This window comes from Rhinoderma darwinii, unplaced genomic scaffold (genome assembly GCF_050947455.1).
Source record: "Rhinoderma darwinii isolate aRhiDar2 unplaced genomic scaffold, aRhiDar2.hap1 Scaffold_131, whole genome shotgun sequence".
NCBI lineage: Eukaryota > Metazoa > Chordata > Amphibia > Anura > Rhinodermatidae > Rhinoderma > Rhinoderma darwinii.
The window spans coordinates 743,173-762,582 of record NW_027461963.1 but is presented as its reverse complement, the minus strand read 5'-3'; positions in this window follow the sequence as shown (position 1 = coordinate 762,582).

The following is a 19,410-nucleotide window of genomic DNA, read 5'->3' as shown; positions in this document are numbered from 1 at the left end:
AGGCTCGGCATCCATGGATTTTGTTACCTTCTTTGAGATTATGTTACAGGGGAATTGTAATACAGAAAAGGAATAATTTTGTGAACCCTCTTCGGGCACACAAAATTGTTGCTAATTAACATCCCCCATATGTCTACTTTAGTTTGGCATTGTTTTTTGAACATCCTTTTATTTTTCTATGACATCACAAGGCTTAGAACTTTAGCAGCAATTTCTCACATTTTCAAGAAAATTTCAAAAGGCCATTTTTACAGGGACCAGTTCAGTTGTGAAGTGGCTTTGAGGGCCTTATATTTTAGAAACCCCCAAAAAGTCACCCCATTTTAAAAACTTCACCCCTCAAAGTATTCAAAACAGCATTTAGAAAATGTCTTAACCCTTTACACATTTCACAGGAATTAAAGCAAAGTAGAGGTGAAATTTACAAATTTCATATTTTTTTGCAGAAATACATTTTTAATACAATTTTTTTTTATAACACAGAAGGTTTTACCAGAGAAATGCAACTCAATATTTGCTGCCCAGTTTCTGCAGTTTTAGGAAATATCCCACATGTGGCCCTAGCATGCTACTGGACTGAAGCACCGGCCTCAGAAGCAAAGGAGCACCTAGTGGATTTTGGGGCCTTATTTTTGTTAGAATACATTTTAGGCGTCATGTCAGGTTTGAAGGGCTCTTGCGGTTCCAAAACAGTCAAAATCCCCCAAAAGTGACCCCATCTGGGAAACTACACACCTCAAGGAAATTATCTAGGGGTACAGTGAGCATTTTGACCGCACAGGTTTTTTACAGAAATTATTGGAAGTAGGCCATGAAAATTAAAATCAACATTTTTTCAAAGAAAATGTAGGTTTAGCGATTTTTTTTCTCATTTTCACAAGGACTAAAGGAGAAAAAGCACCGTAAAATTTGTAAAGCAATTTCTCCCGAGTAAAAAAATACCCCACATGTGGTAATAAACGGTTGTTTGGAGACACGGCAGGGCTTAGAAGAGAAAGAGCGCTATTTGGCTTTTGGAGCTCAAATTTAGCAGGAATGGTTTGCGGAGGCCAGGTCACATTTACAAAGCCCCTGAGGGGACAAAACAGGGGAAAACCCCCACAAGTGACCCCATTTCGGAAACTACACCCATTGAGGAAATTATCTAGGGGTATAGTGAGTGTTTTGACTCCACAGGTTTTTTGCATAAATTATTGGAAGTAGGCCCTGAAAATGACAATCTAACTTATTTAAAAGAAAATGTAGGTTTAGCTAATTTTTTCTCATTTCCACAAAGACTGAAGGAGAAAAAGCACCATAAAATTTGTAAACCAATTTCTCCCGAGTAAAACAATACCCCACATGTGGTAATAAACGGCTGTTTGGACACACGGCGAAGCTGAGAAGGGAAAGAGCGCTATTTGGCTTTTGGAGATCACATTAAGCAGGAATGGTTTGCAGAGGCCATGTCACATTTACAAAGCCCCTGAGGGGAAAAAACAATGAAAACGCCCAAAAAGTGACACCATTTAGGAAACTACACTTCTTGAGGAATTTATCTAGGGGCGTAGTGAGCATTTTGACCCCACAGATGTTTCATAGAATTTATTAGAATTGGGCAGTGAAAATAAAAACAATCCTTTTTCTTCAATAAGACGTAGCTTTAGCGCAAATTTTTTCATTTTCACAACAAATAAAGGAAAAAAAAGAACCCAACATTTGTAAAGCAATTTCTCCCGAGTACGGCAATACCCCATATGTGGTCATAAACTGCTGTTTGGGCACACGGCAGGGCTCAGAAGGGAAGGACCGCCATTTGGAGTGCAGATGTTGCTGGATTGGTTTCTGGGCGCCTGTGGGCCCAAAACAGTGGAAACCCCCCGGAAGTGACCCCATTTTGGAAACTACACCCCTCAATGCATTTACCTAGGGGTGTAGTAAGCATTTTAACCCTGCAGGTGATTGGCAGAAATTGGTGTGCACTCGATGTTGCAGAGTGAAAATGGAATTTTTTTCCATAGATATGCCAATATGCGGTGCCCAGCTTGTGCCATCATAACAAGACAGCTCTTAATTATTATGCTGGGTTTCCTGGTTTTAGAAACACACTACATGTGGCCCTAATCTCTTGCCTGGACAGTCGACCAGGCTCAGGAGTGAAAGCGTACCATTTAAAATTGAGGCCTAATTTGGCGATTTACAAAGTATTGGTTCACAACTGCAGAGGCTCTGATGTGAAATAATAAAAATAAACCCCTGAGAAGTGACCCAATTATGGAAACTGCACCCCTCAAGGCATTTATTAAGGGGTGTAGTGAGCATTTTCACCCCACAGGTCTTTTCCATAAATGAATGCGCTGTGGATGGTGCAAATTCAAAATTTATATTTTTCCCTAGATATGCCATTCAGTAGCAAATATGTCGTGCCCAGCTTATGACACTGGAGAGACAAACCCCAAAAATTGCTAAAAGGGTTCTCCCGGGTATGACGATGCCATAAATGTGGAAGGAAACTGCTGTTTGGGGACGCTGTAGGGTTCAGATGGGAGGAAATGCCATTTGGCTTTTGGAGCGTGGATTTTGCTTGGTAGTAGTTTTGTTTGGAGTCTTACTGGTGTTTCCGTTTATAATGTGGGGGCATATGTAAGCCGGGCAGGGTATAAATGGGGCATAGTCATGTGGTATAATAATGGGGTAAAAAACCCAATAAAATGATCCATAGATGTGTGTTACGCTGTGACACAATCCTTTCTGCACAGGCCAGTGTCGCACTGATATATGGCGTCCTTTCTTATCCCCCTTTTGGTCCACACTCCGCGCCTTTGCAGTTTGGGGAATTTTGCTGGGAAGTGTTGTCCTGGTATAATACGGGCACCCTCGCTTCCAGCGGATATGTTTGGGCCCTCCCTTTCCTGGTTCCCTAATTTTAGGTCCTTGATAAATCGCCTCTTCAAACAGAAGAAATGTTCCCCTCGGGCACAACTGCATATTTTTTTATTTCCTGACTTATTGCAGCCATAACTAATTTTATTTTTCATAGACGTAGCGGTATGAGGGCTGGTTTGTTGCGGGACGAGCTGTAGTTATTATTGGTACCATTTTGGGGTACATGCAACTTTTTGATCACCTTTTATCCTATTTTTTGGGATGCCAGGTAAACCAAAAAACGCAATTCTGGCACAGCTTTTTTCGTTTTTTGTATACAGCGTTCACCATGCGTTATAAATTACATGTTAACTTTATTCTGCGGGTCAGTACGATCCCGGCGATACCTAATTTATAGAACTTTTTCATGTTTTACAACTTTTTGCACAATAAAATTACTTTTGTAAAAAGAATGTATTTTTTCTGTCGCCAAGTTGTGAGAACCATAACTTTTAAATTTTTTTGTCGACGGAGCTGTATGAGGGCTTGTTTTTTGCGGGACGAGCTATAGTTTTTATAGGTACCATTTTTGGATACGTGCGACTTTTTGATCACTTTTTATTCTAATATTTGTAGGGCAAAGTGACCAAAAAACAGAAACTCTGGTAACGTTTTTTACGGGTTTTTTTTACGCTGTTCACCGCGTGCAATAAATAATATAATATTTTGATACCTCCGGTCGTTACGGTCGTGGCGATACCAAATACATATGGTTTATTGTTATTTTTCAATAATAAAGGACTTGATAAGAGTAAAAGGGGGATTGTGTTTTATTTGATTACTTGAAACTTTTATTGTTTTCAAACTTTTATTTTTTGCACTTTTTTTTACACTTTTTTATACTTTTTTTACACTTTTTCTCAAGTCCCACTAGGGGACTTGAAGGTCCAACGGTCAGATTTTTTTTTTTTTCTAATACATTGCACTACCTATGTAGTGCAATGTATTAGATCTGTCAGTCATTCACTGACAGCAAGCCGACTAGGCTTCGCCTCCCGGCAGGGCCTAAATCGGCTTCCGTAATGGCAGAGCAGGAGACCATTGTGTCTCCTGTTGCCATAACAGCAGTCACAAGCCCTGATTGCCTGTCAGGGCAGGCGATCTGCTAGTAACCGCTACGATGCAGCAATCGCTTTCGATTGCTGCATCGAAGGAGTTAATGGCAGGGATCGGAGCTAGCTCCGGTTCCTGCCGTTACAGGTGGATGTCAGCTGTACAGTACAGCTGACTTCCACCGCTGATGGCGCCGGCTCAGCTCCTGACCCGGCGCCATCTTGCTAGCAGCTACGGAAGCCTATCAGGCTCCGCCGCCGGGCAGATCTTGACTGGCTTCGGTGCTAGGCAGACCGGGAGGCCAGTATTAGGCCTCCGGTTGCCATTGCAGCCACCGGAACCCCGGCAATTTCATTATTGGGGTTCCGATGAGCTGCAAACACCTTAAGTGCAGCGATCGCGTTTGAGCGCTGCACTTAAGGGGTTAATGGCGGGGATCGAAGCTAATTTCGGTCCCCGCCGTTACAGCCGGATGTCAGCTGTAAGATACAGCTGAGATCCGGTGATGGAAGGCTTCTGAGCTTCTCAGCTTCTCAGCTTCTGAGCCGGTCCCAAACATTCGGCGTATAGGTACGTCAAGACGCGGGAAGTCAATGCTTTCCATGACGTACCTATAAGGCAAATGTCGGGAAGGGGTTAACAATGGATGTTAAGAAGGGCATCAAAACAAAGGACACAATAATCCATCTTGTTTAATAATAAATACTGAAGCACGAGAGATCAATTACCAGTTTCTTCAACGTTTGCAGGTAAGTCTATGTAGCTACTTACCTGCAAATGCTGATGCTGCTGCAGAATCATCTGTAGCCTCTGGTGCCGACACGATGCAGGACCTGTGAGTGACGTCACAGATCTGCACTGCCAGAAGCTGGGCGTTCTGAAGAGAAGTGGATGATACTTCTCATCAGAAAGCCCAGCTAGTAAAAGTAGTAAACACGCCCCGATGTACGCACATAATACACGCCCAGTTGTACTTTTACTTTTCAACACGCCCAGTTGTACTTTTGCAAGCCTCATTTGCATAAATACGAAAATGGTCATAACTTGGCCAAAAATGCTCGTTTTTTAAAAATAAAAACGTTACTGTAATCTACATTGCAGCGCCTATCTGCTGCAATAGCAGATAGGGGCTGCAAAATCTGGTGACAGAGCCTCTTTAAAACTTTAGCAGCGATTTCTCATATTTTCAAGAAAATTTCAAAAGGCGATTTTTACAAGGACCAGTTCAGTTCTGAAGTGGCTTTGAGGGCCTTATATATTAGGCAGTCCCCATAAATCACCCCATTTTGAAAACTGCACCCCTCAAAGTACTCAAAACAGCATTCATAAAGTGTTTTAACCCTTTAGGCGTTTCACAGGAATTAAAGCAAAGTAGAGGTGAAAGTTACAAATTTCATTTTTTTTTTACAAAATTCATTTGTTTTTTTTAAAATCAGATACTTTTTTTATTGAAGTTTCAAAATTATATAGTACAAAACATACTAAACAAACCCTATCCAAAACCCTCCCCCCAGGCACCGTCACAAAATTCCAAATTAGATAGTATATGAAATAGAAATTGTACCAAATATCGAATACATTATTCACAAAATACAAGGTACATGGGACAGATCATTTTCCAAATGTCAAGTAGCTTAATCATGTACAAGCATGTATAATACAAAACAGATATAATATATGGCAGATATTTAATCCTCTCTATTTCCCCCCTTCTCCTTATCCCACATCTATATACATAACCCCAATACCGTGTAAAGGCTGGCAGTCATACAGAGTCCCTGAATAAATTTTATAATACAGATTCCATTACCCCTACCCATGGTCCCCATATGGATTCAAATTTTTTAAGCGTTTTGCGCTTTACATAGACAACCTTTTCCAATACAATCATTGTATTCACTTTTGCAATGAATTCGCTCATAGTCGGCGGGGCACCTTGTATCCAATGTAGGGCAATTAGTTTTCTAGATATATATAGCAACCTTAAAATAGCCAACCACTCCAAAGTAGAGGTTGGGGTGTCCATAATACATCCCAAAACACATTCCATAGGAGTCCCTTGCAACACAGGTCCATAGGCCTCCTGAATCACCTTTAGTACATCCATCCAGTACGTGGTTAACTGTGGACAGGACCACAACATATGCATATGGTCAGCCCCCTCTTCCGCGCATCTGGGGCATTTTGAGTCACTCCTTACCCCAATATGAAAAAGAAATTTAGGAGTCCTGTATACTCTATGGATAATATATAATTGAGAAAGGCGCCCAGCCTCAATAAGAGAAGTATTCAAAACTGCTTTCATAATATCTATCCATTGTTCTTCAGAGATGGGACCCATATCTCTTTCCCATTTTTTAGAAGCCATCAGGGGGTATTTATCAAAAAATTTACTGATCAACAACTGATAAATATGTGAAATAACCCCCGATGTAACACTCCCGGTATGTAAAACAGACAACACCCCATCTGCGTGTATTGCCAAATCCACCGCCTTCTTCTGGGCATCAAAAGCATGTCTTATCTGTAAGTATTGATAGAGGGAATTTCGAGATAATTCAAACTCCTCTTGGATCTGTTGATAAGTTTTAAATACATCCTCCTGGAGCAACTGTGAGACATAAAGGATGCCTCTTGCTTTCCAACCCTCAAATCCTTGAAGAGAGAAGAATTCCGGAAGTGCCTTATTCCCCCATAAAGGTGTAAAAATTGTGCAAACCCCCATATCTCTAATAGCTCGGACTTTATCCCATACTTTACGCATTAGTGTATATGTGGGCGTATTCCTGCCCGCCAACATAGAGTGACCTGCCTCCAATACTGAGAATAAAACAGATGGTCCAAACTGTGCCTGTAGAATCGATCCATTGGATCCCTTTGATATAATTTCCCCCCACCCCTTAAAGTGCTGACATTGGGAGGCAAGAAAATATATCCAAGGGTTGGGTAGGGCCAGACCGCCGTCATGCTTTGCGCGCTGTAGAATTTCTAATCTAATTCTTGAGCGACCCTTCCGCCATATTAGGTCCCTAAAAAGTGCATTAATGTAATAAAAATTGCGTAATGAGATCCATACAGGGGAGTTATGTAAAATATACAATAATTGTGGCATTAGGATCATCTTAATAAGATTGACCCTACCCACAACTGTCAGATATAATTTACACCAAGCCATTATTTTCATTTTAAATTTGACCAGAAGGGGTTGCAAATTGAGAGCAACATATTCAGAAGGGGAGGTCGAGATCTTGATCCCTAAATATTTAAGATGTTTAACGCATCCTACAGGTACCCCATGCACCCCTGGTATAGAACACTTTGAATCCACAGGGAGCAGATGGGATTTATCCCAATTTATTTTAAACCCAGACAATGCCCCAAATTTCTCAATTAGGGATATTGTTTCTGCCAGAGAGCCACCCATATCCCCCAAGTATAGAAGCATATCATCTGCATAAAGCGCTACCTTTTCTTGCACCGAGCCATACAAGAAGCCCTTAATATCATCAGACAGACGTATGCGCGCTGCCAAGGGCTCTACTGCCACGGCAAACAGGAGGGGCGATAATGGGCATCCCTGTCTAGTCCCTCTTTCAAGAGCAAACCGGGGAGACAATCCTCCATTTGCCTGTATTCTGGCTGTAGGGCAAGAATACAGGACCTTAATCCATGCTATAAAATATGGTCCAAAACCCATAGCCTCCAAGGTGCACCAAAGATATTGCCATTCCACACTGTCAAACGCTTTGGCAGCGTCCAGTGAAAAAATTGCTCTTTCGCCTACATTGTCTGCCCTCAGCTGAAGATTTAAAAATAAACGTCTCAAATTCATGGCTGTCGACCTAGCAGGCATAAAAGCGGTCTGATCCGGGTGTATAATGGTAGAAAGAACGCCATTCAACCGCAGGGCTAATGCCTTTGCCAGAATCTTAATGTCAGATGTTAATAATGAAATCGGTCGATAAGAATCAGCTAATTGAGGATCTTTCCCGGGTTTTGGCAAGACCACAATAATGGCTTCTTGCATAGAAGCCGGCAAAGAACCACAATCCAATGAATAATGAAATACTTCTAATAATTTGGGCAAGAGCACCTCAGAGTATTTTTTATATATTTCAACTGGTAGCCCGTCCGCCCCAGGTGCCTTATCATTAGCCATCTGTTTGACCGCTTCTTCCAATTCCTCCAACGTGAGTGGAGAATCCAGAAGTGCCTTGGCGCTTCCTGACAGCTTAGGGAGCTCTGCTTTACAAAATTCATTTGTAATAAAAAAAAATCTATACCACAGAAGGTTTTACCCGAGAAATGTAACTTATTATTTATTGCCCAGATTCTGCAGTTTTTAGAAATATCCCACATGTGGCCCTAGTGCAGTAATTTACTGAAATACAGGCCTCAGAAGCAAAGGAGTACCTAGTGGATTTTGGGGCCTCCTTTTTTTTAACATATATTTTAGGTACCATGTCAGGTTTGAAGAGGTCTTGTGGGGCCAAAACAATAAAAAACCCCAAAAGTGACCTCATTTTGGAAACTACACCCCTCAGGGAATTTATCTAGGGGTATAGTTAGCATTTTGAACCCACAGGTTTTTTTGCTAAATTTATTTGAATTAGTATGTGAAGATGAAAATCTACTTTTTTTCTGAAAACTTTTTCAAGGAATATAAGAGAAAAAACACCGCAACATATGTAAAGCAATTTCTCTCGATTATAGCAGTACCCCATATGTGGTAATAAACTGCTGTTTGGACCCACAGCAGGACTCAGAAGGGAAGGAGCACCATTTGGATTTTGAAATTCTGATTTTGCTGGAATAGTTTTCAGTGCCGTGTCGCGTTTGAAATGCACTGGAGGGAACAAAATAGTGTAAACCCCCGGAAAGTGACCCCATTTTGGAAACTACACTCATCAAGGAATTTTTCTAAGGGTAAAGTTATCATTTTGACCCCACAGTTGTTTTGCTGAATTCACTGGAATTATTCTGTAAAGGTAAAAATCTACTTTTTTTCTGAAAAAAGGTAGCCATTTTTAATTTTTACAAGGAATAAAAGAGAAAAAGCACCCCAACATTTGTAAAACAATTTCTCCCGATTACGGAAATATGCCATATGGTAATAAACTGCTGTTTGGACCCTCAGCAGGTCTTAGAAGGGAAGGAGCGCTATTTGTCTTTTGGAGCTCAAATTTAGCTGAAATGGTTTTTGGGTGCCATGTCGCATTTGCAAAACCCCTGAGAGGCCAAAACAGTGGAAACCCCCCAAAAGTGGAAACTACACCACTTAAAGAATCTATCTAGGGATATAGATATAGTGGGCATTTAGACCCCACAAGTCTTTTGCAGGATTTATTAGAATTAGGCTGTGAAAATGAATATCGACATTTCTTCCACTAAAATGTTGCATTTTTTCAATTTCACAAAGGATAAAGGGGGTAAAAGCTGCCCAACATTTGTAAAGCAATTTCTCCCGAGTACGGCAATACCCCACGTGTGGGCATAAATGGTTTTTCATTAGAAAGTAATTAACCCTTTCTGGACTGATCCATTTTTTTCTTTTCCTTTTTCGTTTTTTCCTCCCCGCGTTCCAAGAGCCACAACTTTTTTATTTTTCAGTCAATAGAGCGGGATGAGGGCTTATTTATTGAGGGACGAGCGGTCGTTTTTATTGGTACCATTTTTTGGTACATACAACTTTTTGAGCACTTTTTATTACATTTTTAGGTAGAGCCAAGGTGACCAAAAAACAGTGATTTTGCCGTTTTAAATGCTTTATTTTTCACGTGAGACGCTCCATACATCACCCCCACACTACGACATGCTATGTCGTGGTGCGCGCAGGGGTTAATGTGCAGCGGATGGTGCAGAGTGAAAATTACAATTTTCCACTCATATGCCATTTTAGTGCACTACATGTTATGCCCAGTTTGTGCCACTGAAGACAAATACATCATAAAATATTAACCGGGTTCTCCCGGGTATGGCGATGCCATATCTATGGACGTAAACTGGTGTTTGTGCATGCTGCAGGGCTCAGAAGGGAGGGAGCAGCATTTGGCTTTTGGGGCGCAGATGTAGCTTGGTAGTAGTTCTGTTTGGGGTTTTACTGGTGTTTCAGTTTATAATGTGGGGGCATATGTTATCTGTGCGGAGTACATCAGGGTAAATGTTATCTGTGCGGGGTACATCAGGGTATAATAAGAGGGTATAATAATGCAGTAAATAAATAATTATCCGCAGATATGTGTCGCACTGATAAATGGCGCCCAATCTTATCCGCTTTTGGACACTCTGCACATTTTGCATCGCCATATTCTGGGAGCCAGAACTGTTTTATTTTTTCTCCACCGGAGCGGTGTGAGGGTTTATTCTTTGCGGAACAATCTGTCGTTTTCATTGGTACCATTTTGGGGTACCAGAAATTTTTTTGATCACGTTTTATTCCATTTTTTGGCAAGCAAAGTGACCAAAAACCATCAATTCTGACAATGTTTTTTATTCTTTTATTCATGGCGTTCACCCTGGGCTATAAATTACAATTATATTTTATTCTGCGGGAAGGTACGATTACGGCGATACCAGATGTATATATTTTTTTTATGTTTTGCAGCGTTTGTGCAATAAAATCACTTATTTATAAAATTAATTATTTTTTGTGTCACCATATCCTGAGAGCGACAACTTTTTTATTTTTCAGTCAAAAACGCAGTGTAAGGGCTTGATTTTTTGCGGGACGGGTTGTAGTTTGTATTGGTACCATTTTGGCGTACATGCGACTTTTTGATCACTTTTTATTGTATATTTTGGGAGGGGTGATAACCAAAAAATTGTGATTCGGGCACTGGTTTTCGTTAATTTTTTTTTGCGGTGTTCACCGTGCAGGAAAAATAATATTACAGTTTTATAGTTGGGGTCGTTACGAACGCGGTGATACCAAATATGTGTTCTTTTTTTAACGTGTTAATTTTTTTCCTATAATAAAAGACTTATTATAGGAAAAAAAGCTTTCTTTGTTTATGTCACTTCTAACTTTTATTTTTACACTTTTTAAAAACATTTTTAATATCTTTTTTTTACTTTTTTCACTTGTCCCACTAGGGGACACTTAGACTTGCAGCTCTGATCGCTACTGGAACACATTACACTACACATGTAGTGTAATGTGTTCTAACTGTCATTGTGACGTGACAGTCACACTAACAGGAAACATCGGAGGACCGGCCGGAGGCTGATCCTCCGAGGCTTCCGTACATGGCAACCCGGAGGTCATTGTCTGGCCTCTGGTTGCCGTGATAAGGATCGCCAGCCCCCGCAAATGCATGTGGGGGGCTGCCGATCCGCTGTAAACCTCTTCAATGTGGTGATCGCAATCGACCACCGCATCGAAGGGGTTAATTGTCGATTTCAGCGGCGACAGGCCGCTGATCGGCAACGGGGAGAGCAGGGCTGACACCCTGCACAGTTAACTGCCGCTGAGATGTAGTGCCGCGCGGCGGTTAACTGTCAAAGCACTGACGTTAGTGCACGTCAAGGTGCGCGAAGTGACTGCACACATTGACGTGCATTAACGTCAAGGTGCGGGAAGGGGTTAATGGTCTTTTGTCTGATTCTTTGTCTAGAACAAGACAGGGGTGTCCACTTTCGCCTCTGTTATATGTGTTAGTCATGGAACACCTGGCTGTGGCACTGCGGACTAACCTTAGCATTAAGGGCATATGTGTTGGTGCTCAGCATCACAAGTTAGCACTGTACGCTGATGATCTTCTAGTGTACCTTACGACTCCTATGATTTCTTTGCCATCTTTGACTGGGGAGTTTGAGCGATTTGGTCACTTGAGTAACTTCAAGGTCAATTATTCTAAATTGGAGGTGCTGAATGTATCTCTGGACGCCCCTCTAGCTGCTCATCTCGCTCGGGTTTTCCCGTTTAAGTGGGTAACTGCATCTTTAAAATATTTAGGGATATATATCCCCACACATTTGTCTGCTCTTCTCGGCCTCGGATTAGATATTCTATTCTCAGTAGGCCCAAGGTGGAGGGAGGTGCGGGCTTGCCGGACTTTAAGCGCTGCCATCATGCTGCGATCCTCATGAGGTTGGTGGATTGGTACCGTGCGGCTGCGGGTAAGCAATGGGTGCGAATCGTGAATAATATGTCCTCTCTTGCCTTGTCCTCTTTACCTTGGTTGTCTGGTGTACAGCGACCAACGTCCTCTCTGCCTTTCCTCACACGTCATTTTCTTGTGGTATGGGAGCGGATCATTGGTGCCCTGGACATTGCTCACCGTCCGGGTCCTTTGACTCCTCTGTTTGATAATCCTTCCTTCCCTCCGGCGGTGGGTGTGGACACATTCCTCTGTTGGGGGAGACAGGATGGCGGATATTTGGCTCAGACCCTTACACCTGACGGTGCAATTTTGTCGCTTGCTGCTGTTTCTGAGGCCTGCCCGGGGAGACGATCAATATGGTGGTACTATTTTGAGCTACGTTCCTATCTTTCTTCCATGGGTGACTGTCTTGTGTTGCTACAGGGTAAGACTCCTCTGGAACATTATCTGTCTTTGACTTCTGCTCCTTCTCATGTGCTGTCCTATTTACATGGGATCCTCCAACCTGGTTACTCCTCCTCTCAGTTAACATTCACCAGAGCTTGGGATGAGGAAATGGGGGTTCAATATTCTGAGGAGGAGTGGGGAACTTCTTTCTTCCTGGCTCATAAGTTACCGACTTCCTGTTTTGCTCAGGAGAAAAAGTATAAAATCCTTACCAGATGGTACCGCTGTCCTTCCTTTCTACATAGGATATTTCCTGATGTGTCTGCAGCTTGCTGGAGGTGTGGGGAGGCTCCTGGAACCATGTTGCACATTTGGTGGGATTGCCCCAAGCTCCGTCCCTTCTGGGAATTTTTTTTTAATCTTGGCAATAAGCTTTTTGGCACTGACGTTCCTACCTCGCCTTCTGTTGGATTGTTTTCCATGATTCCTGGATCACTCCCATACCTCAAAAACGGGATCTTTAGACATTTTCTGACTGCAGCTAGAACGGTAATTCCACGTCATTGGAAGTCTAGTACTGTGCCTTCTTTGGAGGAATGGGTAAAGGAGCTGAATGGGATTATGAGGATGGAGGAGCTGATGTCTGCTGATCGTGGTAAGTCCGAGATTTTTGTTCGAACTTGGTCAGTATGGTCCGGATTCCGGGGGGGTCCTGATCTGCCTCTTTGGTTGGATGGCCTCTATTGAACACTCATCTCGCCAAATTCTGTGTGCTTTTGTCCGTATGTGTTCCCCTTTGTTGTCTTGTGTTTATGTAACTTTGTGTTAGAATTTGCACTTAACCGTGTCATTACTAATCGTTTTTGGGACTGGTTTCCCTAAATATTGCACTACTTTTGCTGTGGTTATGGTATTGTTACTTACCATTAGATTTTATTATTTTACTTCCTATTCTTTTGATGTTTGGGAGGCTACCTCCTACAACTACTCATATGTTTCTGTAACATTTCTTACAGTTTGACTTTATTGTATTGCACTGCGTGCCAACTTTTGCAATTTTGTGTACTGTTTTATCTGCTCTGTTTATTTTCGAATAAAAAATTTTGATAACGAAAAAAACCAAGGGGTTCACAAGGTGAGAAGACTAGTTTACATTTTTTTTTCAAGGTATTACTCTAGGGAGCGCTCCTGTTATCATCTTTTTCTCACAATGTATTTTCCTAAGGTACTGTATACATTTCACTCATTAATGCCGACATAGCCAAGTGAGAACACAACAAAGTAAGCCTGCGCACCCAAATAGAGTACCAACCATCTACACATCATTCCAATAAAGGAGTTTTGCCTTTGCACAGTGCTCCAAGGGGAGCACAATACAACTTCAATACTGCAAATCCCTAACCTGAATGTCACATCTGCACCTTGGCTAGCTCCGATCCCTGCCATTAACCCCTTTGATGCAGCAATCGAAAGCGATTGCTGCATCTTAGCGGTTGCTAGCAGATCGCCAGCCCTGACAGGCAATCAGGACTGGCGACTGCTGCTATGGCAACAGGAGACACAATCGCCTCCTGCTCTGCCATTACGGAAGCCGATTAGGCCCTGCCGGGAGGCAAAGCCTAATCGGCTTGCTGTCAGTGAATAACTGACAGATCTAATACATTGCACTACGTAGGAAAAAAATAAAGCTGAGAGTTGGACCGTCAAGTCCCCTAGTGGGACTTGAGAAAAAGTGGAAAAAAAAGTGGAAAAAAAAGTGAAAAAAAAAGTTTGAAAACTTTGACCTACATATATTGGAATAAAAAGTGATCAAAAAGTTGCACGTATACAAAAATGGTACCTATAAAAACTATAAATTAGGTATCGCCAGAATCGTACGGACCCGCAGAATAAAGTTAACATGTAATTTATAATGCTTGGTAAACGCTGTATAAAAAAAACTAAAAAAACTATGCCAGAATTGAATTTTTTTGTTTACCTGGCCTCCCAAAAAATAGGATAAAAGGTGATCAAAAAGTTGCATGTTCCCCAAAATGGTACCAATAATAACTACAGCTCGTCCAGCAAAAAAAACAGCCCTCATATACCACTACGTCTATGAAAAAAATAAAATTAGTTAAGGCTCCAATAAGTCAGGAAATAAAAACATGCAGTTGTGCAGATCAGAGGGGAACATTTCATCTGTTTCAAGATACGATTTATCAGGGCCCTCAAATTAGGGAACCAGGAAGGGGAGGGCCCAAACATATCTGCTGGAAGCGAGGGTGCCCGTATTATACCAAACTGCAAAGGTGCGGAGTCTGGACCAAAAGGGGGATAAGAAATGACTCATCTATGGATCATTTTATTGTTTTTTTACCCCATTATCATGCCACCTGACTATGCCCTTGATGTACTCTGCCCAGATTACATGTACCCCCACATTATAAATGGAAACACCAGCAATAATCAAACAAATCTACTAACAAGCAAAATCTGCTCTCCAAAAGCCAAATGGCGCTCCCTCCGCTCTGAACCCTGCAATGTGCCCAAACAGCAGTTTACTTCCACATATATGGCATCTTCATACCCGGGAGAACCCTTTTAACAATTTTTGGGGTGTGTGTGGCAGAAACTGGGCATGACATATTTGTTACTGAAATGGCATATCTAGGGAATCATTTATGGATAAGACCTGTGGGGTGAAAATGCCTTGAGGGGTGTAGTTTCCAAATGGGGTCACTTCTCAGGGCTTTCTTTTTATTATTTCACATCTGGGCCTCTGCAGTTGTGAACCAATACTTTGTAAATCGCCAAATTAGGCCTCAATTTTACATGGTACACTTTCACTCCTGAGCCTGGTCGAATGTCCAGGCAAAAGATTAGTGCCCCATGTAGGGTGTTTCTAAATCCGGGAAACACTGCATAATAATTAGAGGGCTGTCTTGTTATGATGACAAGCTGGGCACAACATATTGGCATATCTATGGAAAAAAATCCCATTTTCACTCTACAACATCGAGTGCACACTAAATTCTACAAAACACCTACATAGTTAAAATGCTTACTAAAATGCATTGAGGGGTGTAGTTTCCAAAATTGAGTCACTTCCGGGGGGTTTCCACTGTTTTGGGCCCACAGGCGCCCAGAAACCAATCCAGCAACATTTGCACTCCAAATGGCGCTCTTTCCCTTCTGAGCCCTGCCGTGTGTCCAAACAGCAGTTTATGACCACATATGGGGTATTGCCGTACTTGAACGAAATTGCTTTACAAATGTTGGGTTCTTTTTTTCCTTTATTTGTTGGGAAAATGAAACATTTTGCGCTAAAGCTATGTCTTAGTGAAGAAAAAGGATTGTTTTTATTTTCACTGCCCAATTCTAATAAATTCTATGAAACATCTGTGCTGTCAAAATGCTTACTACACCCCTAGATTAATTCCTCAAGAGGTGTAGTTTCCTTAATGAAGTCAATTTTTGGGCGTCTTCATTGTTTTGTCCCCTCAGGGGCTTCACAAATGTGACATTGCCTCTGCAAACCATTCCTGCTAAATGTCATCTCCAAAATCCAAATAGCGCTCTTTCCCTTCTAAGCCCTGCCGTGTGTCCAGACAGCCGCTTATTACCACATGTGGGGTATTGTTTTACTCGGGAGAAATTGCTTTGCAAATTTTGTGGTTCTTTTTCTCCTTCAGTCCTTGTGGAAATGAGAAAAAATTAGCTAAACCTACATTTTCTTTGAAAAAAATTTAGATTTTTATTTTCAGGGCCTACTTCCAATAATATCTGCAAAAAAACTGTGGGGTCAAAACGCTCATTATACTCCTAGATAATTTCCTCAATGGGGGTAGTCTCCAAAATGGGGTCACTTGTGGGGGGGGGTTTCCACTGTTTTGTCCCCTCAGGGGCTTTGTAAATGCAACATGGCCTCCGCAAACCATTCCTGCTAAATGTGAACTCCAAAAGCCAAATGGCGCTCCATCCCTTCTAAGCCCTGCCGTGTGTCCAAACATCTGTTTATTACCACATGTGGGGTACTGTTTTACTCGGGAGAAATTGCTTTACAAATTTTGTGCTGCTTTTTTTTCCTTCAGTCCTTGTGGAAATGAGAAAAAATTAGCTAAACCTACATTTTCAGGGCCTAATTCCAATAATTTCTGCAAAAAACCTGTGGGGTCAAAATGCTCACTATACCCCTAGATAATTTCCTCAATGGGGGTAGTTTCCAAAATGGGGTTACTTGTGGGGGGTTTCCACTCTTTTGTCCCCTCAGGGGCTTTGTAAATGTGACATGGCCTCCGCAAACCATGACTAGCCTAAGTGGAGTCATGTGCTGATTAACCATTTTACCTTTATTCCACTTCTTTCGCCCCCTTCCCAATAAAGACACATGACAACCGAGGTTGGATGTGAAATGGCCACAGCAGCCATTTATTTATTTAACATAAATTAAATGCAATTTAATCCGAAACATTCGGATAACTCTTTTAGGAATTCGACCAGAGAATTCCTACTATAATTCACATGACCCAACGTGGGTCAATTAACACTAAACAGAGCAGGGGAAGTCCTTGAAGCCATTTTTTCTGATTTCCTTTAAATTAGCCATCTGCAAACCACCACCAACTATTTACCTCCAGCCGTAAACCAGCTCGGAAGCACCGCTCACCCCTGCAGATAGCTCCAACCACCAGAAGACCACTTCAAAGGGATAACACCCTATGAAGTCTTCAAATGATCTACCATTTTGGGGGACGCATACCCCCGATGCGACCCCCCCCACCATTTTGTACTGACCAACCTCAAGGACTCCCCCCGCCAGCTGCCATGACACCCGGACCTGCTTAAAAGAAATAAAACAAACACAAGTTACATAAGCATACTTCAAAACACGAAAACAGATAAACCCACACCCTGATCTCATAACCGGACCTAATTCAGGGCGGGTGGGTGGGAACTAATTTTTCTTGTTTCTCCTCCCGCTGCTTCCGGCTCAATGCCGAAAACAGCGGGAGGAACAGTTACCACACCCCGGCTCCTGCCCACTCCCCCTCCTACTTCACCCACCTGTCTTCCTATTGGTTGAACCCTCCCTCCTACGGCAGTCATGGAGGCTTCCCGTTAAGCCCTCCGTGCTGCCGTCCAGCCTCTGCTTGACTAGCCTAAGTAGAGTCATGTGCTGATTAACCATTTTACCTTTATTCCCCTTCTTTCGCCCCCTTCCCAATAAAGACACGTGACAACCGAGGTTGGATGTGAAATGGCTACAGCAGCCGTTTATTTATTTAACATAAATTAAATGCAATTTAATCCGAAACATTCGGATAACTCTTTTAGGAATTCGACCAGAGAATTCCTACTATAATTCACATGACCCAACGTGGGTCAATTAACACTAAACAGAGCAGGGAAAGTCCTTGAAGCCATTTTTTCCGATTTCCTTTAAATTAGCCATCTGAAAACCACCACCAACTATTTACCTCCAGCCGTAAACCAGCTCGGAAGCACCGCTCACCCCTGCAGATGGCTCCAACCTCCAGAAGACCACTTCAAAGAGATAACACCCTATGAAGTCTTCAAATGATGTACCATTTTGGGGGACGCATACCCCCGATGCGACCCCCCCACCATTTTGTACTGACCAACCTCAAGGACTCCCCCCGCCACAGCGAAACAGGCCTTGACCACCTCAAGCCTGTGAGTCCCTCCAAACCACCACCGCCCTCTCAATTCCTTCTGCTAAAGCCGGGCTCCACATATCAATTCCAACCTCGGTCAAATGTACCCCATCACTTCTCCAATAATTACCGACCCCTGACTCCAAATCCTTGTGACGAACACAAATGACCCCATGCTTAGCAACAAAACGTGACACCGCGTAGTTTACCTTAATGCAGGCTTTGTTAACCCTTTCGACCGATCTTGCCAAACGCCAAAACTTCCTCGGAACGATGTCCGACCAAACAATCACCAGTTGAGGATAAGATACCCATAAACTCAATAGATCGTGTTTAATATCCCGCACTAACTCGCGAAACGGGCGCACCCCCAGATCATTCCCCCCCACATGTAACACCAGAAACTCCGGAACCCTGTCTAACTGAGAGTATGTCTGAAACTCAGCAAGTACCCGGCTCCACAACATACCTCGGAAGCCCAGCCAGTGTACAACCGCATCGTGCCGCGGAATGCGAAGCTGGCGGCCATCTGGGCGAACGTGAGCCCGCAATGCCCCCCAGTGCACAAAAGAATGTCCTAAAATCCACACTAAGCAAGGTTGATGATCTGAAAAGAGAAACAAAACCGCACATGTCAAACAATCAAAACACCTGACCGACTCACAACAAATGAGGGTGCACATAAGTCCGAAACCTATTGGACTCCCACCGGCCTATGCGCCGCACACCCTCGTCATCCAGCCCCCACCGCCCCGCTTCAGTAGCAGCGCCAATCCTGAACGAGTGAGACGAGTAATACCCCTGCCCTACGCCAACCGCAGTCAAGCATTTTTTAAACACTGCACCAAATTGATACCTGGACAAAAACGAGCCATTATTATGACGGAGCAATGGCGCCTCAGGCCCCCCAACCAGTGGCTTAAAAACCGCCATACAAGCGACTGGACACATTGCCGACCCTGGGAGGGCAAACAACACTATCCGCTTACCCCGACCTGCTTGATCAGTCTTGGACCGCTGCAAAAACAACTCAAATCTATCCTCATATAGACCCACATCAGCCTGTCGCAATCCCCCAGCTCTAGCCGCACTAGGAGAAACCAACTCCCCAATTCTGAGTGCTCCGAAAAACGCGAGGGAAAAAGCCAACCGGAACAAAACTACCTCATCAGGCAAATTACAAACAACCCCCAGCGATGCACCCAACGACCCAAGCAGGGAAAAAGAAACGGGTCACCTCTGATCTGCTACCGCCCTACCCCAACGCAGACCTTTTAAAGCTTGCCGTACTAAAAAATGTTTGGTCA